Source organism: Cucurbita pepo, chromosome 18 (assembly GCF_057944985.1).
Source record: "Cucurbita pepo subsp. pepo isolate OVF chromosome 18, ASM5794498v1, whole genome shotgun sequence".
NCBI lineage: Eukaryota > Viridiplantae > Streptophyta > Magnoliopsida > Cucurbitales > Cucurbitaceae > Cucurbita > Cucurbita pepo.
This window is the reverse complement of record NC_141815.1, coordinates 2,230,243-2,254,356: the sequence shown is the minus strand read 5'-3', so window position 1 is coordinate 2,254,356 and position 24,114 is coordinate 2,230,243. Positions and strand designations below refer to the sequence as shown.

The window sequence follows — 24,114 nt, the reverse complement described above, 5'->3', positions numbered from 1 at the left end:
CCGCGGAACTCGGCGGTCACCGGAAAACTCACAGGTTTTCCAGCGACTGAGTTTTTTTTTTTTTTTTTGTTTTCTCGTTTTCCTTTATTTATTTATTTATTTATTATTCTATATATATATATATATATATATATATATATATATATATATATATATATATATATATATATATATATATATATATTTTTTTTTTTTTCCTTTCTTTCCCGGGTCGATGTTTTTCGCTAGAGCATTGATATTCATTTGAGTTCTATACTAGCTATTTAAAAGTAGATAATCCTTTATTTTGTCTCCTACTCTTCACTTAGGCTGGTTCTGCTGGTAGTGATATCTCATCATTGGCTCATTTGAGCCCACCAACCTCTCGGGTTTCTGTATGATATCCTAGGAAAGTCTCTACAAGCTCTAGTGTCGTGGCTAGTTTGTCCCTAAGGTCTTCAACACATCCTCTGTAGGTGTGTAACATTTTATGTCCATATTTTAGATTAGAATTCAAAATTCGAATTCAACACCTAATAGCCCAACAATTCCCGGTATCCCCTACGACATATTATGACACTTGCTAATCTTAACCTATTTACGAGTCACTAAAACTACCACAAGTTATTCATAGGCTCTTCCTCAATATGAGCATGCCTCATATGTATCTTATACGCAATTGTGTGCATGAAAATGGAGTTCAACTTGTCTTAATCTAGATAATCTAAACAAGGGTAGGTTTTCATCATCATGGTGCATGATCTTTCCTTTAGGCGATGAAAGAGTGGGCCAATACTTGACCCGGTTACTATTACCCTCCACTCCATGGCTTACTTGCCTACCATGACCGTTCCACTAGTTTCAATTTATGAGCATGTTATTCCAATCATGAAGACTGCCATAACATTTGCTTAGTTTATAGCCCATTTAGATCACTCTCTTAATATTTCATTTAAAACCTTTATTTTTGTGGCAGCACGAATTTTGAGGCTTCAAAACTCACATTAGGATGGAAAAGACGAAAGCAAAAAATAAATATAAAATAAAATCAATTTATAAGTTGGTGGTCATTATTGTATGTTAAAGGTCATTGGATATGATTATATAGCTAATCTAAGTAACGGTGTAAAATGACCATAATACCCTTTTCCCTTATTTACCCCATTTTACGACCTATTTACATGATCTTATAATATTGTTATCAAGGCATTAGTAAGTTTTCGTACTCTGAAATCTCAAAATTTGGTTGTTGGATCTCCTCTAAAATTGTACACAATCTAGAAAGTTCATAGATGATCTCATACGGGCTAGAAATCAAAACTAAGGTTGACAAGTAAGAATGTCTGATTAATCCACCCCACCTAAATGGTGGTGAGAGTTCTCTTATTTATAATCATTTACAAATATGATAAATTACAAATAATATGGAAAGAATAATAAAGGAATACAATATATTTGCCTTTAATAAAAGGGCAAATATGGTAAGCCGTAATGTAAGGCAAATATTAATGAACGGTAACTATCCTTAACACCCCCCACAAGCTGAGCGTCGGATTTGAACGAACGTGAAGCTTGGATCTGAAAAATTCAAAGAGAGGTCGAGAAATACTTTTTGTGAAGATGTCAGCAACTTGGAGATGAGAGGGTACATATTGTGTGCGAAGTTTGCCAGCGATAACAAGTTTGCGAAGGAAATGATAATCTAGTTCAACATGTTTGGCCCGCTTGTGAGAAATGGGGTTAGAGCTAAAAAAAAATAGCACTTTTGTTGTCACATAAGAGTAAGGGTTGCTGTGAAATAGGGACCTTGAAGTCATGCAAAAGATGCGTAACCCAAAGAATGAAGCTTGCGAGTAAAGCTGTCAATAAGAGATGAGTTTTTGCCAGTAACAATAATGTCATCAACATAAAGAAGCAAATAGATAAGGTTAGATTGCTGATGAAAGACAAAAAGGGACGTGTCAGCGCGACTGCAAGAAAACCCAAGTGTGAGAAGAAATGAGCTAAAACGCTGAAACCAGGCACGAGGAGCTTGTTTTAAGCCATAGAGGGCTTTCTTTAATAGACAAACATCAGTGGAAAATCGAGGATCAATATACCCAGGAGGTTGTTCCATATGAACTCATTCAATAAGAGTTCCATTGAGAAAAGCATTCTTGACATCAAGTTGTCGAAGAGGCCATTTATTTGTGACTGCAATGGAAAGCACAACACGGACAGTGGTAGCTTTGACAATCGGACTAAAAGTGTCAGTGTAGTCAAGACCAGGAACTTGAGTATAACCTTTGGCAACAAGACTAGCCTTGAAACGCTCGATGGATCCATCAGGCAAATATTTAATACTAAACACCCATTTAGAGCCCACGATGTTGGTGTTGGCAGGGCGAGGAATCAAAGTCCAAGTATCATTTTGTTGTAACGCTCGAAGTTCATCCATGGCAGCCACCCAAGCAAAATTCTTAGCCGCAGATTTGAATCCTTTTGGCTCAGTGGATGCAAGAAGAGCAGAAAGAAGTCCAGATGAGCCCAAAATACCAAGATTTGCTGGATGCGAGTTTTGAATATACCAGCTTTGGCTCGTGTGATCAGAGGATGAGTGCCCAAAGAAGAGGAATCAACAGTAGGTTCAATAGAGGTCGAATTAGAAGTCGAGGGTGGCAAAGTGGAACCTGCAAAAGAAGTGTCAACCTGCACAGACTCATCCACAAGGTCAGAACAAATATCACACGGGGATGAACTAGATCGAGGAATGTGCGGTGATGAAGTGGTAGGGGGGATGAATCAATATGATAAAGATGTGGTTCCAAGAAATTTGAAATAGGATTAGAGGAAAGAGGTTGGGCTTGGAGCTAGGGATAGCAGGAAAGTGAGTTTCATCAAATTGAGCATGGCTTAATCTTTGAGACAAGAAACCCTTTCGAGTCTTCTTATGGTATCAGAACAACAAGGCTTTAATTGAAGAAGGGCTTTGTGGTGGAAGATCCAAAAAAATCAAAGAGTGAAATTATGACAATTCTAGACGTTTTAATGGCCATGATCATCCCTCTATAAATTATGAACCAGGTGCAACTAACAGGAGCAAAAACCAAGCATAATCGAGCCCCTACTCGAGAGTTATAAGTTGTTCATTTCTGAGTATCGTGTTCAAGGGTTTATTTCAAATTCGAGTGCTGAGTCCACCATTCCTCTCCCAACTAGATTCTACACCTTCCAAACAAGATATCCCATAAGTTTAGTGTAGAAAAGAAGCATAAAAAAACATCCCTATCCTATTCCCCCAATCTTGTCTATCATTGAAGAAGGTTCGAAGGTGAGCTCGAATCAAATCTGAGGCTACAGACGAATTCACCAGACAAGACTTATCCCAATTAGTTTCAACACATCCAACAATCATTTTTTTAATAAGTAGTCCATGCTCGTAATTAGACAAAGGGTCAAAATTACCGATTTACCCATCGGAGTTGCCTTCAATCAATTTACCCAAACTCTCACTATTTTCTTTTTACTTTTCTTGAGTTCCTCAGATTTGTTTAATCATTTTTGGCCTACATAAACTAGAAATTTGGCCTCAAAGGCCCAATAAGATCTTAAAAGTTAGACATTAGAAGGAAAAATAATTTTTTTTTAAAATTCCTAGGATTTGGGTATTACAAATTCTCCTTTCCTTCAAAATTTTTGTCCCTGAAAGTTGCTTATTCCCAATTAGCAAAGTAAGACATCCGCTTGTTCACTTTCCTTACCCAAGTTGCTAAATTGTCTCGATGATAACTATATTGAATTGTGACTACGAAAACTTCTCACATCACGTGTTCCTATGGATAATGAAAAAGTACAAAAGCTTACCATCTTCTTGGGAACACTTCCACGAATTCCGTGTCCAACAAATATTTGTAACTCTTGGGGTGCTCCTAGAACTACTGCACCTCTTGTTTGTGACATCTCACCCTAGCATGTGTTTAAAAGTAACTACCAAAGTAGGGCCATCCATCCGGGCATGATGATAATGACATAGGTCCTATAGGTTATAATCTAAGTGAGCATATCCGTATTTCTAGCATTATGTAATGCCTCTACATAATCTAAGGAAATTTAGGCTTTCTCAATACCTAAATCTCATCCTTAGATCCCACGATGAAGTGATATATTTTCACCTCCTATGTACTAACCAATTTTAATATACACCTGTCTATTGGGCACTAGGTCATAATTACCGACCGTCTTCTCATTCTATTCCCATTCAAGGAAGACTACCTACTATACTTGAGCCTGGCTACTTCTAAGAAGTACTTCATTTGGTAGACATCTTTGAACTAGGACTACGTCACTAGTACTTTCTCAATATCGAGTAAATTCAGGGCATTCTTCTACTAAAAGTGTGTCATGCGAACATGTACATGGCACAATGTACTTGATGCCATAAAGGGCAATTTAAACATTGCAAGGTTGTCTCTATGGTCCTCAACTACATTTTTGTTGCGCCTCTTATCCCTTAACTCAATATCACGTGATTGGGAATACCACTACCAACAACCAAAACTCATTGCTTCGAGAACTTGACGTACAATTGGTGCCCTCAGGTGTTTTCTGTGAACTAACTCTATTTTGGCATACGCTGGTATATCGTCAAAGATGCAACGATGAGAGTAGTCTTATGAACACAAAGTTAGTCTAATCTTTAAACTTTGTAGGACATTAGTCCTACCAAAGAACGTAATGAAAATCTCTTACAAAAGCAATCCTAGGTTTGTCCTTCTCCCTCATCCTCAATTGAAGGTAAACTTGACCTGGCCATTTCCGTTCTGATCCTTACTATCTCATAGTGGACTTCTTATGAATCATTTTATTCATAAGACAACATGGATGGTTGGGAATCATGTTGCTCTACTTCCTCCCACATAACATGGTTATTATAAGATAATGAAGACAAGGAAACGTGACTCTTTATGGTGCAAAGGAAATTAGTGATGGTTACAATATTCATTAATAAATACAGTTAAAAAATAAATAAAGGAACCATGAAAATAAAATAATGAATAAAACAATGGAAAAGCTTTTTGTTGGTCAACCCAAATAGAAAACAAACTAAGTCTATTTCTAGTTATTCCACCTATAAAAAGTAGGAACTTATTTTAAATTTTAAAATTGTCTAAATTTAACCAATAATATCCCTATAAATTTCTAACAAGGTTGAAACTTGTTTGGTAAGGTAGAGGAAAGAACTTCACGACAATATGGCTAAGAAGATGATGACAATGTTCTTAATGTGTGTTCTGTTGGTAAATGTACTACAATTCTCCACGGCCGACAATACAGCTGCAATGGAGGCAAAAATGAAGTCATTATTTAGCGACTTTGGGACTGTGAAGGAAAAATTAAAGACGTGTATTGAAACCTGCAAAAAGGGATGCAAAGGCAATAACAAATGTCATTCTGATTGTGAAACAAATTGTGGCAAAAAGGAAGTTGCTGGTACATTTTTCGATCTCTTTCCTCATTCATTTTTTAAAGATAAAAAAGTTAATTTCATGCCCAATGAAATTCTTACCATGCTTTCAAAAATTTTCTTTTTTAATATATTTTTTTTCTTACTTATTTTTGCAGATAAATTTAATATCAAAATGCCAAATTGAGAACGGGATGAATAATGAGCTTCGAAGATCAATTTGACGTAGGAAGATCAAATATAATTTATTTAAATAAAGTTTGTGAGAGAAATTCTTAAATTCTTTTATCCTCTTTCATTTTTTGTAATGTAATTTATTTATTTTGTTATAAAGTATTTCTTTGATATTAACCTACAAAAATTCAAGAGATATATGGTTTATATTCACAAAATTATTTAATTTTTTATATTCCATTCATGGTTCTAATAGATAAATATATTAGGGTTAGGTAACATATAAATACATTTAATTACTATATTTTACAAATGGCATTTCTAGGAAAAGAATATGGTATCAATTTAGCTTAGGTCAATTCTATGCTATCCTCTTCTTATTGGTTGATATCATTATTTTTGTATCCTTAATTGTGTATAGTTCGTACTTTTTACAAGCCGTTTTTATAAATTCATTGTGTGCAAATATATATCTCATATCCAAACGAGTTTCTTTTTAATATAGTTTTCGACTATACTTATGTTGTCTATTTATAGGATATATTAATGAAAATAAGATTGTGATTATTACATTCCTTAATGAAAATAAACCACTCGTTGCACCAACATAAACAATATTTAGAATATTTTTAATTTAAGATTTACGTCAAACACATACAATTTAGAAACCATGACAACTAATAATGGCTTACGTTTTTTCTAGAACAAAATAAGTCATAGTAATAAGCTACCTAAGATCCAAAGGATCCAATGAAAGAATTAAGAGGATTAATTACATAACTGCCATTAAAAACAAATCTTTGACGGGTATTGTTTCCACAACCAACCAGTAGAAGAAAATAACCGTTGTTTCCAGATCAAACGGTTGATACTTAAGTTCAATATCGCTAGCACCCTCATCATAGTAGATATTCTTTAGATCCAACTGTTGATATTTAAGCTAAATATCGTTAGCACCCTCATCATAGAACAATCACGGCGGTAGGTGCAAGCTTAAAATAAATAGGATGCTCTGGACAATGTTTTAACAAACTTTGAATACTAGATAATTATGAATACTAGATATGATCTTAAAATAAAGGTCGGCCGTGAGACGATGGGGAATAAGCTTCATCGTCGAGAGGGAAATAGCCTGGATCACTAGCTAAGGACCCTAAATGACCGGCTCAGTGATAAAGGAGGTAGGGGTGCAGAGACAGCCAGGAGGTTTGCCTAGAAGCAGCCACCCTTGAAAGAGTACGTAATAGCTCATTGATCGAGCACTCTTGCGCCGAAGATGAACGGTGTTAAGCGATCTGCCGAAGCTGTGGGATGTAAAAATGCATCGGTAGAGGAGCATTCCACCTTAGAGGGAAGCACCCGCGCGAGCAGTGGTGGACGAAGTGGAAGCGAGAATGTCGGCTTGAGTAACCCAAACATTGGTGAGAATCCAATGCCCTAAAAACGTAAGGGTTCCTCCACAAGGTTCATCCATAGAGGGTGAGTCACGACACAAAACTCAAGTTTATAGCTTTTTAGATTATGGGTTTTTCTTCCTCGGATTCTTTTAAATCCGAGGGCTGTGGTTAATCATTTTCTAACACATTCCATTTAGGATTTCTTAAATATAAAAATTGTTCCTTTATGGCGGAGTCAGCTAGCTTCAAAATTTTGGATGTTGATTTAACACATCCTTGTTATATTCATCACTCCCATCAGCCAGAATATTCACTTGATCCAATCAAATTAAATGGATTCAGTTATATTCCTCACTCTCATCCGCCAGAATATTCACTTGTTCTAATCAAATTAAATGGAACAAACTATCGATCTTGGACCAAAAAGAAAATTGGATTCATTGATGGCACAATTGAAACGTCTCAAGATTTGGGATTTCTAGCATGTTTCGTGAAGGAATTGAGCTCTAAAAAGCTCTAGAATCAGCTGTCTGGCGAGAAACATGTTTTCCGGCGAACTTTGGAAGGTTATAACATGAAGTACATGTTGTAAATTGTCATAAGGTCCTATTCTTTATGTAACAACCCGGGAAAGAAAGAAAAATATATATATATAATTAATAAATAAATAAAGGAAAACGAGAAAAAAAAAAAAAAAAACTGTCGCCGGAAAACTCGAGTTTTCCGGCGACCGCCGAGTTTCGCGGAACCCACGCAAAACGACGGCCACAGCACGCCCACCCTCAGCCCAGCATCTTCAGAACATCTGCAAAGGGAGAAAAGAGAGAAATTTCGAGAGAGAGAGAGAGATTTCGGACAAACGTCGGCGAGTGTCCAGTTTCTCCGACGAGCCCTCAAACCACCCTCAAACCGACACCAAACGACCTGTTACCACCATAAGAGGGATCCCTAACGAAAGCACAATAACTTAGGGTGCGTTTTGTGTTATTTCGTAAGCGTCGTCGTCGGTAACCGAGGTCAGAAAATTAGGTTTCTTAATCGATTCTTAGATCTGTGGCTTTTAGGAGCTTTTAGGCCGCAAAACTCCCAAAAAGGAAAGAAGGACGACGAACAAAGAGGAAAAGGGAAGGAAGAGGACCGAAATCGGCAACGGAAACGCTGCGGGAAGGAGAGAGAAAGCTCGCTGGAAAATCGGCCGAAGTCGGGTAAGGAAGACGAGATCCACGGATTCGGGTCAACCCGAACCCAGAACCCGGGAGAGCTAGCCCGTTCCTCCCTTGGCCTCTGCCTTCGGCCCAGCCCAACTACAGCGGCCCAAACCTCAAACCGTCCCAGAAGCTACGGTTCAGTTGAACCAACCCAGACTAGACCCACGGTCCAATTGAGCCGGCCTGCAAACCAAACACTTGCGGCCCAGCCCAGTAAGCCGAGGCCCAACGATTAGTCTTGGCCCAGTAGCCTTCCACAGCCCGCGGCCCGAACCACGACCCGAACCGGACTACGACCCGCGCTTTGACCCGACACTACCGCCCGACGTGGCTTTCTCTGCTGCTGCCACGTGTCACACAGCAGCGCAGGCAGTCCCTCGGCTCCGCTCGACGCAAACGGCTCGGGCTCCCTCCGGTGACACTCTGGCGACTCCTCCGGCGGCTCCAGCGGCTGTTCGGCTCGGCTCACCTATTTTCAGCCCGGTTTCCACTGTTTCGACCCTCTCGGATCTATTTTCAGCTCCGATTAAGGTATCCGAGGCCGTTTTAGAGCCGTATTTCAAATTTATTAAATTATAGGTAAATTAATTGTGAAATACTAACGGAAAGTGGTGAACGGTGTGATAGGAAACAAACCCCGGCGACGTAGGAAGCAGCTCTCACGGAACGGGAGCTTACGTTTAGCTATTTAGGGAGTACTTCGGCCAAGGCCAACCAAGTAAGTGGCCTTACTATAGGATAGGCTAAATAAATTGTATGATGCTTGATGATATGTGCCAGTATATACATATTTTGTTGAGTGACGCTTAATATGTTTGACGCACGTTGTGGCATTATGATGAGCATGATGATTGCATGATTTTTACCTTAATATGATGATGTTTTCCATATTGAGCATACTAGATGATGATGAGTGCCATATTGCATCATGTCGTTAGATCGACGTAGGACACAACCCTAAGAGCATGAAAATGATATTAATATAAATATTCACGAGTATGCGTTACCTAGAGTAACAAAGAGATGAGACTAGAGGGTTGTGTCAGAAGAGACATTACGATGGATTTAGAGGGACCTCATGCATTTTGTATGTTCATAAGCATAGGGCTACTTCCCCTAGAGATGATGAGTGCGGACGCGCACCTTATGATGAGCGCGAATTCGCACAGGTGCGAAAGCACACAGATGAGGGTGTTCATGAGGCGCATGACACTATGGGGTTCCGCTGACCTCCGGACGTCGCTACAGATTAGCTTGACCAGAGGGTCTAGGGGGTGTGCGAGCGCCCTGGGGACTCACACTCGCACGTGTGAGTCGTGTGTAGGGAAGTACTACACATCCAATTTGTCCGAGATTGGAGGTCATCCCTAAGATGATTAGAGATAGGTCCCTATTCATGATTGCATGTGTTTGCATTAGCATGGCCCCTATAATGGGGTCACTTACTGAGTATTTCTTTGAAATACTCAGGCCGTGTGCCATATTGTTTTTCAAGTAAAGGCAAGGCTCCCATGTACGGTTGACGGTGGCATCGTGATCAGAGACTGTGGCGCGTGCATAGGATAGTTGCATATTTAATTCCTAGTCTTGGTTAGGATAGGGCGTTTGCATTTCATTCATTTATATTAATTAATTTGTAATCGTTTTATTTATCTTTTTGAACTCCAGCACGATGTTTGAAACACATAAGTCCGGCAGTGTTTTCCAATGTTTTAATGTATTCTGAAATTTTAAATTTTTCCGCTAATAAAGATGAGCATGCTTAGATTTTTATTCTCCATTAGAGATGAGCATGAGAAGTTAGTGGCGACTCTAGATATGTGGAAATTTAGGGTCGTTACACTTTAGAACTGATTAGTCCTATTCTTTGGGACTTTAAGTTTCATTCTAGGTTCCACCATGATTGTAAAGGCTATATAATTTCATGCTTATAATTAGTTTTGATCTCATCGAACACTAGACGTGCTTACAATCGTGCTTATTTTCAATTTTCAAGAATTGTGTTTTTTTAGTTATATCCAGATTAATTATTGCAAATGGCAGAATCATCTGGAACTAAATCACGGCGCGGATTGAGATTGTTGAGTTCCAATCTTGAAGTAGAGAAATTTGATGGAACCAATAATTTTGGTGTTTGGCGAGGCGAAGTTAGCGATTTGCTGGTCATGCAAGATCTTGATGCTTCTTTTCAAGAGGAGATGCCCGAATGGACGAAATTAAATCGACAAGCTTGTGGAATTATTCGATCCTGTCTTGGCAAGGATCAGAAATATCCATTTATGAAGGTTACGATAGCGAAAGAACTATGGGACAAGCTTGAGGTGAAATATATGAAGAAGAGTGTGGAAAATAAACTCTATTTGAGGAAGAAACTCTTCCGTTTTGACTACAAGAAAGGTAGCTCAATGGCTGAGCATTTGGATGATTTTAACACAATCACCACTGATTTGCTCAATCTAGATGTTGCTGTTAAATTCTTTGCTGGAATCCTACGAGTTTTTAGTAACCACCCCACTACATGGACTCACTGATCTTGTTTTTGAAGATGTTTCAAATGCCTTAATGAATAATGAGGTGCGAAAGAAGGAAAAGGAGGCAGATCAAGACTCTAGCACAAATGTTCTCATTGCTCGTGGAAGGACTTCTACTTGAAAAAAGAGCGAACGTGGAAAGTCCCGATCAAAGTCGAGAGGTAGATATGATAATTGAAGAAAACTTGATAAAAATGAGTGTGCATATTTTCGACAGAAAGGCCATTGGAAGAAAGATTGCCCGATCTTAAAAGAGAAGGGGTCGAAGTCCAATGTGGTTAGAGATGACGACACTGATACAAATAATGCCTTGACGATCTCTTTATCAGTCAGCCAAACCAGTGAATGGATTCTTGAATCTGGGTGCTCTTATCATATGTGTCCCAACAGAGAGATGTTTTTGGATTTCAAAGAGTTCAATGGTGGAGTTGTCTATATGGGCAATGATAGTACTTGCAAGATGATGGGAATCGACTCAGTACAAATCAAGATGTTTGATGGGGTTATACGAAAACTCAATGACGTGAGGTATGTCCCTGACTTGAAGAAGAATTTGATTTCCCTTGGCGTTTTGGATGCGAGTGGTTATCGCATCATTTTGGAAGGAGGAAATTTGAAAGTAGCTCGTGGAGCTTTGGTGGCAATTAAAGGAACTAGAAGAGGTAGCATATACTACCTCAACGAAACCACAATAATTGGGCATGCTGCTGTGGCAAGTTCGAAAGAACAAGACATATCAAAATTATGGCACATGAGATTTGGGCATGCTAGTGAGAAGGCGCTTCAGACATTGGTGAACCAAGGAGTCCTTAAAGGTGCCACAACTGGTAAAATTGATTTCTATGAACATTGTATATTTGGTAAACAAAAAAATGTGAAGTTTGATACAGCTAGACACCAAACAAAGGGCATTTTGGATTATGTTCACATTGATGTATGGGGTCCCATGAAGAATGTCTCATTGGGAGGAAAGAGGTGGTTTGTCACCTTTATTGATGACTACTCGAGGAGAGTTTGGATGTATCCCATGAGAAACAAAAACGAGGTTCTCCAAATCTTCCTAGAGTGGAAGAAAATGGTAGAGAATCAGATGGACAGGAAAATCAAAAGGCTGAGATCAGACAATGGTGGAGAATATACTTATGATCTATTCCTTAAAGTATGCCGAGATGAAGAGATCGTTCGACACTTCACTGTTCCTGGTAAGCCACAACAAAATGGAGTTACTGAGAGAATGAACCAGACATTAATAGAGAAGGTTCAATGCATATTGTCTCAAGCAGAATTGAGTAAGGCATTTTGGGCTGAGGCTCTCAGTTATGCAGTTCACTTGGTGAATCGTTTACCTGTTTCTGGAAATGGTAGGAAAACTCCGCTTGAGGTATGGTCGGGTACTCCTATTAGTGATTATCATAAATTGCATGTGTTTGGGTGTCCTGCTTATTATCCTGTGAAAGACTCAAAGCTGGATCCTAGAGCAGAAAAAGCCAAGTTTATGGGATTTAGCAAAGGCGTAAAGGGCTATAGGTTATGGTGTCCAGAAACAAGTAAGATTGTTAATAGTCGAGATGTGACATTCGATGAGTCTGGAATGTTTTTGCAGAAAATTGAAAATAATGACGAGGCATTGAAGTAGGTGGAGAAGGTGGTGTTCTCTCCTGATATGGTTGCTCCTACTGAAGAACCTATTGATCAGGTAGATAATAACTCTGATGTCTTAGAACAAGAGGAGCAAAGCCTTGTAAATGAAAGAGTGGAGGAACCTGAGTCCATCGCCAGGAATAGACCATGAAGGAAAATTCGAAAACCTGCAAGGTTTGATGATACGATAGCATATGCTTTCCCTTTGATTGATTGAGTTCCCAACAACTACAAAGATGCTATCCAGAGCCCGGATAGATTGCACTGGCAAGAGGCTGTGAATCAGGAGATAGCATCATTGGAGATAAATCAAACATGGGATTTGGTACAACTTCAAAAAGGTAAGAAGGAAATTGGTTGTAAATGGGTTTTTGCAAAACAAAAGAAGATTCTTCTGGTATACGTTATAAGGCTCGACTTGTGATGTAAAAACTGCTTTTTTGCATGGAGATTTGGAAGAAGAAATATATATGGCACAACCGGTTGGTTTTCGAGTAGTTGGACAGCAACATTTGGTATGCAAATTGAAGAAATCTTTGTATGGGCTGAAGCAATCTCCTCGCCAATGGTATAAAAAGTTTGATCATTTCATGGTAGAGCATATGTATACTCATAGTCAATTTGATCATTGTGTGTAATATCGGTGTCTTGATGATGGATCGTTTATCTATTTGCTCGTATATGTTGATGATATGTTAATTGCTTCAAAGAGACAGGTGGAGATTGATAGGCTCAAAGATCAGTTTTCTAAAACATTTGAAATGAAAGACTTAAGCAATGCAAAGAAAATACTTGGAATGGAGATAGAACGAGATTGAAAAAAAGGTACAGTCTGGTTGACTCAGTCTCAATATCTACGCAAGGTATTGACAAGATTTATTTTGAATAATTCTACCAAACCCATTGGTACTCCACTTGCTCCTCATTTCAAACTTAGTGTTTCCATGTGTCCAAGTTCTAACGATGACAAAAGGTATATGGAGAATATTCCTTATACAAATGCGGTTGGTGCTCTGATGTATGCTATGGTATGTACTCGACCTGATCTTTCACACGCAGTAAGCATGGTGAGTCGTTATATGCATAATCCTGGTAAAGAGCATTGGCAGGCTGTCAAATGGATTCTTAGGTCCATTCTTGGTACTATTGATGTTGGTATTAAGTTTCAAAAACAAGAAATGTTTAATCTTGACAACCTTGTAGTTGGTTATTTGGATAAGCGACGATCTACTACAGGTTATTTATTGACTATGGCTGGTGGACCTGTTTGTTGGCGTTCAACATTGTAGTCTACTGTTGCATTGTCTACCACCGAAGCAGAGTATATGGCAGTAACGGAAGCTTTTAAAGAAGCTATTTGGATGCATGGTTTGATCAATGACTTGGGTATTTTGCAGGAACATATAGATGTGTTTTGTGATAGCCAGAGTGCTATTTGTTTGTCAAAAAATCAAGTCCATCATGCTCGTACTAAACATATTGATGTTCGTTTTCACTTTATTCGAGAAATTATTTGTGAAGGAGACATTCGTTTATTAAAAATTGGAACTACTATAACCCTGCTAATATGTTGACAAAGGTGATCGGTCGTGAAAAGTTCTGGCATTGTTTGGATTTCATCAACATCGGAAGAAAGGAGTAGTGTGTTGACGTGTTAACAACCAAATAGGTTATCAACTTGAAGATCTTATGACAAGGTGGAGATTGTTGTAAATTGTCATAAGGTTCTATTTTGTAGGACTGATTAGTCCTATTCTTTGGGACTTTAAGTTTCTTTCTCCCGATATATTTAGGTTCAACCATGGTGGTAAAGGCTATATAATGCCATGCTTAGAATTAATAAAAGTGCACTTGAGATTGAGTGGCATATTGGTGAGAGTCTTTGTAGTGTGATAATGAGGTATTCACTTCTAACACTTTGTTTATTAGTGATTGGTTGCTACCCGCGGATGTAGGGGAACTTCTTCTCTCCGAACCACGTAAATATCTTGGTGTCTCTTTGTGTAATTCCGTTCATTGGTGTTGTGAGTACATTTGTTCCGCTTTCGGCGCACAACAGTACAGACCACGAAAAGGTATGAACTTAGTCTCTACTTTTTCCTTGAAACTTCATCTAAAGATTTCGTGAAGAAATCGAGTCGATTAGAGGTCTATATTAGAACTGTACTTCATCTAAAGGTTTCCTTAGCATCAGAAATATTTGTGTGCAAAAAGGATGGACAAAGTTGTGCAACATGTAGCTCGTTCATGTGATGTCAAATCAGACACATGCAGACGTTCAGCCGTGGACGGACAAGTAATTATTCATAGATTACTTTGGCACTAACGACTCAAAAATATTAACCGATACGTAAGTGAATTTCATGATCACGAATATATCATAAAAATGTAGTAAATAGAATTTTGTTTTATTAACTTATTGAAAGAGATGGGCAATCTCATGAAACTTTACTGCTGAAGCAAGAGGCAAAAGATGACTTACATCAACAACCTTCTAAGGCTCTCTCTCGATCCATATGATAGCATGGTCTGAAGTAGCATTGCAAGAAAGGACTAAAGCTTTTAGTGAGAGAAGGATGCACAACGGCCTACAACAACAAAATAAATAAATAAATAAATAAAACTCAAACCTAATTAGAAGAATGGAACCCAAACTAGAGATATATGATAAGGAAAAATAGTGATTTTTCCAGCAACTAAGGAAGAAGATGAAGTCTAAAGTAAAAGGTAGTCATATCTTGACCTTTCTACATTTTTCGATTAATTTGGACCCCATCTAGATCGGTTCTCATGAATTTCTTTATGGTTTCTGAAACTAGACTCAAAGAAGAATCTAATAAAGGAAATTTGAGATAATTTGGATATTGGACGCTCAAGAATGGAGGTCCCGAATGTCGACGACGAGGTAAGTAGTCACCTTGATTTTTTCTTAAGAAATACTTGTAGGAATCACTTGAACCCTAAAAAAAGTATGAATTAAGGATATATGGAAGAACTACCCAAACAACCATGAGTTAAGGCTTTAAACTAATCAAATTCCTCGATATTTAAGTAACATTAAATAACCCACTAAGTGAATGTTGCTCCCTATGAAATTTTAATGATGAGCATATTATAGTGGTCATTGGATAAGGATAAGTAGGGAAACCAAGAAATGGTACAAAATGACCATAATGCCCCTAAGGATATTTATCTATGGTTCATGACCTAGTTGACCTCCAAATGCTATGAAAATCTTTAGTAGATTTTAGTTTATGATGTTTAATGATGGGTAAAGTTTGAAAGCCATTTGAACTCTTAAATAGTAAAACCAAGAATTAGGGGTAAAATGACCAAAATGCCCCTAAGACTACTTATGATAATTCAAGACCTATATGTGCTCCAAATGATTTGCAACTTCTTATAAGGTCTATTCTCAAGGAAATGAAGATATATTTGAGATTTCAAATTGATTAGGGCATGTTTAGAACCAAAACCAAGATAAAACCTAAGAAATGCCTAAAGGAAACACCTCAAGATTCAAGACCCTTCCAGAACTCTCTCAAGAATCCATTATGAATCTATGAATTTCTAGAGTAACTCATGCTAGTTACTATGATGGATTCACATGATTACGAACGCATGTTACAAGTTATGTCTCAAGTAATCTAAAATCTTAGAAACTTACCAGATTGAGAATTAATAACAATACCACACAAGCTCTACAATTACCAAGTAAGAAGAATGCTAGGTACCACTCAAGAATAAGGGATAAAGGTCCTTAGACACAGAAACTCAACAATGCTAGGTAATACTCTAATCATGTTCAAAGTGACCCATGACCTCCCACCACGCGGTGGTTTCTGAGACCCAAGTTTTCCTCTTCTAGGTGGGATGCCCTGCACCATGTTTTCTTTGCAGGATGTCATGTTTGGGCCTCACGTTTTCCTCACCTAGATGAGATGCCCTGCACCATGTTATGGGTGTTAGATAAAACCTGAGGTTTCCTTATTTAGCTTTACACGTTTGTATTAGTTGATTGAATATCTTTCTTTGACCATTTGACAAACACGTCGAATGGATTACCAACTTTTTAGATGGCCATTTTGTAGGAAGTGACACAGATTTAGTTGGCCACTATCGTGCCATTTTTAGGATAAGTTAAATATTTAAACCGTGAATCTGTTCAAAAATAAATCAGCACCTCATTTTAAGCAAAAAGTCTTCAGCAAATCTCTCTCTATGTTATTTTTCGCATTTTTATTTTCTTCCAACAACTTCCTGTCAAACGATTTCCTCTCACTGAGAAGAATTTCACTTGCCGATTGTCGAAAAACAACAAGTGGTATCAGAGCTTGGTTGAAGCAATCGGTGGTATATCATTGCGGAGGAGCCAACCTTATCAACAGTCAAGTTGAATAGCTCAAGTGGTTAGAATCTATTTCAATTCTTCATTCTGATCTAGTTTAGTTATTGAGATAATTGAAAAAGATTTTTACTTGTTGAGGGGATCCTTTATCCTTGCCTTTAATCATTGGGTTTAGACATTACTTCGGTGATCTTTAATCGTTTCAAAATGGCAGCAACATACCATTTTTCTTATTGATTTTTTATCAAAGAATCATATAAATATATAAATAATGGATTCTCATGTGATACACTTTTGATCAAATTTGACGTTTGAATTTGAAACTTGGTCGAATTGGATCCTTTCGATTTCTATACCGAACATATACTTACGAAGTAGTTTTAACTTATTGATTGACACTAACCCTAGATCTCTGCCCTTGATAAATGAATCAATACTTTCTACTCGAGCTCCATCATGTACTATTTACATCAAAACCCTCAAAAAATTAGAGCTCTAGTGGAACAGAACAAACGATGTCGAGTCAAGAGCATCTTCATTCCTATATAATATAAAATGGTGGGTATAAGAATCCACAGTAGATCATGTCCTTCAAGTCGCACGTTGCTTTCTACCACATCGTTTTAAACGAAGTTTTACCATAACCTCTAATTTCGTGCAACTGGTATGTAATTGATTCATTTATGGAATCATGTATAGTCATTGTTTTAGTTGGTCCATAGTAATCTATACTCTTATGACATGGATAGTTTTTGAAAAAGTCTTGGGAATACTTCTATTTATTTAAACCCATATTTTATTGTATATATTGGATCATATAACATTTTTTTTTCTATGAGTGCAATATTTATTTCTCTATATATAAATATTACTCTATATAATATCTATATCGAGATCGAGAGAGAGAGAGAGATTTTTGAATTTCTATAAAATCAATTAAGAAATCATTAATTATGAATAATTAAGAATCTCCATTTTTCAATTTCTTCATAGAATGGATTCACGAGTTTCATACTTCTTCGAGTACCAAAGACTCATAAGAAATCCTTAAAAAGATTTAATTGATTGAAAATTTGCAATATTATTATTTGAACAAGGTTTTGTTGTAAAAAAAAAAAAAAAAAAGGATTTATTACATTTTATTATCATAAATAAATGTATATTGGGATTAACCCATCCATAATTTGAAACAAATAGATAGATCAAAAAAAAAAAAAAAATCACAAAAAAAAAAATCACAAAAAAAATAAATAAAACGATAAAAATACATAATAACAAGACATACATCTCACCATTTTCTGTCTAGTTTATTTAAGTTAAGAGACTCAATTCAATAATCTTTCCCTAAAATAAAGTAAAAGAGATATATAAATAACCTCGTCTCAATTGTTACTTGGATTTACAATTATCCATTAAAGACAAACACAAAATCCGAAAAAATGAGGTGAAAAGAAATACATAATATGTTACATATGTAATTTGATTCTTTGTTAATCAAATTCGGGGAGATATTAAAATTTATATCTTCCATTATGGGGCCAAGTCTGTGTTCTCTAAGCTTGACTCGAGGATTCGCGAGACGGTGAAATTCGGCGACGGCTCCGTCGTCGAGATCGAAGGGCGCGGCACCATCCTGTTCGTCGGCAAGGGAGACAAGCACCACAAGCTGACCGGCATCTACTTCATCCCGAGGCTCAAGGCTAATATTGTGAGCCTGGGTCAACTCGATGAGGTCGGCTGCCACATTTCCATCAAGCGCGGGCTAGTTAGGATCCGCGATGATCGATGACGGTTGCTCACGCAAGTTTGGTGCACGGCAAACCGCCTTTACATCCTAGAGTTGGAGATAGAGCAACCAGTCAGCCTCTCGGCCAGGTACCGGAGGATGGAAGACCTATTAGAAAGAGGTGAACCACCTGGACTGGCGGCGCGCCAGCTCGAAGAAGAGGTGGCCGAAGAAGAGGTGGAGTATGGAGGATATACACAGGTTTTAGGAGGAGATTGTTAGATAAAACCTGAGGTTTCTTATTTAGCTTTACACGTTTGCATTAGTTGATTGAATATTTTTATTTGACCATTTGACAAACACGTCAAATGAATTACCAACATTTAGATGGCCATTGTTCAGAAATAAATCAGCACCTCAGTTTAAGCAAAAAAAGTCTTAAGCAAATCTCTCTCTGTTATTTTTCGCATTTTTATTTTCTTCTAACAACTTTCGGTCAAACGATTTCCTCTCACCGAGAAGGATTTCACTTGCCGATTATCCTTGCGGATTGTCGAAAAAACAACAATGGGTACCCAAAGATTTGCACGATGCTATGTTCATGTATGCACTGATCACGTGACCTTTATGGTCTATCTGGCAAGATGGAACAAGAAGTGAGTAAGTTAACTTAGACAAATATCTTGTATCCATTTATTAGTCTTTTCATTTTCTTTGTAATTTATTTTATTTTATAAATGATTATAAACAGAGAACTTCACTACCATTTAGGTCTGGTAGTTTCAACAAATATTCTCAAACAGAAATACCAACAGAAGCCCTACATCTATTGAGATAAGAAGAATGTTAGGTACCATTCAAGGATAATGGAGCAAGGTTTTTAGACTAAAAAACTCAAGAAACTCCTAGACCTCCCATGGTACAACATGCTGCTGGCTCAAACTACATTGCTTGGAATGTAAGAAGACTTGGATGTAGGTTTTTAGACTACGCAACTTGGAACATACGAAGCCTTTAACATAGGTATTTAGACTATGCCGCTTGGAACGTATGAAGCCTTGAACATAGGTCATACCGTATGAAGCCTAAATGTGGGTTTAGGTTACGACATTCGAAACACATGAAGCCTTGGATGTAGGTTTTTAGACTATTGTGCTTGGAACATAAGAAGACTTGAGTGTAGGTATTTAGACTATGTCGCTTAGAATGTATGAAGCCTTGAGCATAGGTTTTTCAGACCATACCACAAGGGAGCGCATGAAGCCATAGATGCGGGTTCAAACTACGTCGCTTGGAACGCATGAAGCCTTAGATGTAGGTTAAGATTATGTTGCTTGTGATGGTGTTAATATAACACATGCGGAAGCAATTTGGATCTTAGGCACTTTTAGAACATCAATTATTGTAAATAACTAGCATGTTCATAAGTATTAAAACTTAATGAGTTTAAATACTAACTTTTTGTAGTTCAAACTCCTTTTGCCTCACGAACCGGTTTCGAACCACCACTAGTGTCTTCTCCACTATCCTCCGGCCTTAGAACGGGATTGTGGAATCCGGTGAGTGACTAAACTTGGGAGGGATTTTGTATATGTGAAAGAGAGTGTTTGTGAGAGGTTTTTCTCAAGGTTTTTCATCAAGAAGAAGAATCCCTTCCAAGTATCATGATCACTCTACTTAAAGAGTCAAGTTTTCATGTTCATGCAAACTTGAGATCACCAAATTTTGACACTTAAAATTCCACTCAAATGTTTGGGATTATGTGGCAAGCATGCATGTTTGAGTTAACCAAATTTTGACACTCAAAATTCCACTCAAACTTGTGGGGTTTATTTGGCAAACATGCAAGTTTAGTTAAACCAAATTTTGACACCTCAAAATTCCACTAACATGGATTTTTCCATTAGATGAAAGTCAACATTTTGACTTTTTTCATTTTAATTTAACAATTAATTTGAATAATGAATTTCAAATTAAAGTAACATTAAATGATTAATTAAACTATTTAATTAATATTTAATATTAATTCAAATGCCAATCCCAATCAATTTCGACACATAATTGATTAAGATATTTAAATCTTATTTAAATATCTCAGATTCTCTCTTTTCGTTTAATTCGTAAATAAAACAAAATTGGGGTTAAATATATCGTATATATGTAACGCATATTCCCTAATTTGAATTCGAACACTTCGAACTCACTCGTCACGCTGTTCTATGGTTTAGTCCGATATGAGCTAGCAGAGGGACCTAATGGACCTATAGATCATGGGCTCCAACGATCCAAGATTAACCGATTAAACTCATTAACCTGGTTAACCAACATTCGTTAACTACTAGGACACTCCACTATAGCCTAGTAGTTGCACTCCCCTCACTATAGATATATTTCTGTCCATTTGATATAACCATGATTAGTAAGTCGATCCTTCACATGTTGTTCGTAACTAGAGCTGGATCAATTTACCGTTTTACCCCTGAAGTTACTTCTTGTTCCTTATGTCTCACTGATCCTCTAATGAACAATTGGTTTGTGGTCCAACCAGTAAACCGAATCCCTCTCAGGCCAATGAGAGGGTGGGGCCCCTTGTTCAAGACCTGGAGTCAGTGCTTAAGGGAACTACCTTTCTTCTTTCCCTAAAAGTGGGTAGGAGTGAATTCCGTCTTGCACCCCATGCCCCCAGCCATTCACCCAGTCTTACCCCTGAAATGGGAGGCCTGTTGAGTCAGCGAACTAGAGCCACTCTCACCCATGCAAATCTAAGGATAATTTCGAATAAACAGGAGTTCATGGTTAGCTCAGGATTAAAACCGAGTTACCTAGGTCATCGAATGAAAAGAAAATCAGTCTCAACAGTAAACAACTTTATAAAGTGAGAGTGGGTTTCTTCATGGTCCGATCTTATGCAATACTCATTGCATAGGACGCCCCCACTCACATGTCTCCACATGCACAATTTAGTGATCACATTGTTTATATCATATACAAAAGTGGGCCGCATCCATAGTGTCCCTAGAATAAGGTACTCAGCCTTATCCTTATACTATAGATCATTTTGACTATATACTTGAACTTGATCCACTCTTATGTCTCTACATATAGTTCAAGTAATCATACTATAGCCAGAGTGTTCTTAGTTTATTGGATTTAGATTAATGATCGTAAAGTTCACTTTATTCGATAACAATTTTTACTGAATGAACATCAATAATAACTTTATTGAAAATAGAATATATCTTTGTTTACAAACTATGAGTTTTAGGACATAAAACCCAACAGCTTGGAACGTATGAAACCTCAGACATAGGGTGTCAAGTTTTTGAATTGTACCGTAAATCCTAGGGAGAGTGTATTGGAGAAAAAATGATAACATAAAACATAACCAAAGTAAGAATAGGAATAAGAACTAGAACATAGATCAAAATACAAGTTCTGAAGACGAGAACCCATGTAACGACCCTAAATTTCCACATACTCGGAGGCTACTAACATCTCATGCTCATCTATAATGCGGAAATATAACTCTTACATGAACATAATTGATAACGTAAACTTCAAAAAAACGTTTAAAACAACTTCTTCTCTGGAAAACACAGACATGGTCTTATGTGTTTAAATATGAAATACTGAAATTTAGAGAAAACAAAAATAAATACAAAATAATTTAAAACAATGAAATGCAAAACAACCTATTCTAACTTAAGACTAGAAATTTAAATATGAGTCTACCCTATGCACGTGCCACAGTCTCTGCTCGCGATGCCACCGTCCCCCGTACAAGTGCGCCTTGCGTTTACCTGAAAAATGATGTGGCACACGGCCTAAGTATTTCAAAGAATACTCAGTAAGTGGCCCCACTATAGGGGCCATGCAAATGCAAACACATGCAATCATGATTTAGGGACCTATCTCTAATCATCTTAGGGGTGGCCTCCAGTCTCGGACAAATTGGATGTGTAGTACTTCCCTACACACGACTCACACGTGCGAGTGTGAATCCCAGGGCACTCGCACACACCCTGGACCCTTTGGTCAAGCTAATTTGTTGCGACGTCCGGAGGTCAGCGGAACCCCATAGTGTCATGCACCTCATGAACACCCTCATTTGTGTGCTTTTGCACCTGTGCGCATTCGCGCTCATCGCACGGTGCGCGTCCGCACTCATCATCTCTAAGGGAAGTAGCCCTATGCTTATGAACATACAATATGCATGAGGTCTCTCTAAATCCATCATAATGTCTCTTCTGACACAACCCTCTAGTCTCATCTCTTTGTTACTCTAGGTAACACATACTCGTGGACATTTATATTAATATCATTTTCACGCTCTTAGGGTTGTGTCCTATGTCGATCTAACGACATGATGCAATAAGGCACTCATCATCATATAGCATGCTCAATATGGAAAACATCATCATAATAAGGTAAACGTCACACAATCATCATACTCATCGTATTGCCACAGAGTGCATCAAACATATCAAGTACGACATTCATCAAAATATATATATACTGAGCACATCATCAGGTATCATAACTCACACATTATCATAACTCATACATCATCAAAGTCATACATCATACATCATCATAACTCATATACCGCATTGTACGACATAGTTCATACATCATCGTAACTCATACAATTTTTAGCCTATCCTATAGTAAGGCCATTTACCTGGTTGGCCTTAGCCGAAGTATTCCCTAATTTAATTAATGTAAGCTCCCGTTCCTCGAGAGCTGCTCCAAAGGTTGCTAGAGTTCGCTTCATTCATATGAATGACTTCTTTTTGTTTCTCCCCTCTCTGTCTTCTTTTTCTTTCATGTGAATGACTATGTAATTATAAAATAATATTTTCTGTTTTCTTCTCTCCAATTAATAGAAGACATTTTCAATCTTTTTTTTTCTTCTCTTTCCTAAAAACTACTCTCATTAACCGAAGCCATTTACTATTCTATTTTCTTTTCTTTCCTTTTTCAATCTATTCTGTTTTCTCCTCTCTCCCAATGACTATCCAATTGGAGAATCATTTTCAATCTATTTTAATTTTCATCCGTAAAAATGCCTATGCATCCATCAATTATGATTTTCTTCTCTTTCCTAGAAATGATGATTGAATTTAGATTTAATTCACAAAGCCATTTTCAATCCATTTTGATTTTCATATTAAAAAATCTAAATAATTGAAGAGGAGATCTAAGATAACTTTTCTATCTCTAAAAGAAAATGAGATCTAACTTACCCATTACTTTTCCATCTTTTTCCATTCCTATTAAATCTGCTTGAAGTGAAGGTCATCTCCAATTCTTCTCTCCTAAAATTTTTCCATTCCTATTAAATCTGCTTGAAGTGAAGGTCATCTCCAATTCTTCTCTCCTAAAATCTGTGATCTTTCCTCTGTTTCTTTCTCTGATTTTTCCCTTCTCAAAATCTGCCATTTTCTGTTTCTGTTTTTTAAGATGATTTTGCAGTTGTAGGAGGTGTCGGGGAGATATTTGGGGAAGGTGGAGAGAGAGATAATTTACTTTTCTTTTTATATATAATTATTATTTACTTATTCTTCTTATTATCTCTTTTTTTCTTTTTTTTTTTTTTTCGGGTCGTTACAACCAAAACCTTAATACTAAGGCCCTTAGATCAGAACCAAGGCTGAGACCTCCAAG

General features: G+C 37.4%; 1 long non-coding RNA gene across 1 annotated transcript; it reads left to right on the top strand.

The window, feature by feature from the left end:
* The first annotated feature begins 5,161 nt into the window (after window positions 1-5,161).
* Window positions 5,162-5,836, top strand: LOC111779548 (uncharacterized). The gene is made up of 2 exons (XR_002812703.2): window positions 5,162-5,448; window positions 5,581-5,836. It is a non-coding gene; the product is annotated as an uncharacterized LOC111779548 (long non-coding RNA).
* The last annotated feature ends 18,278 nt before the right edge of the window (window positions 5,837-24,114 follow it).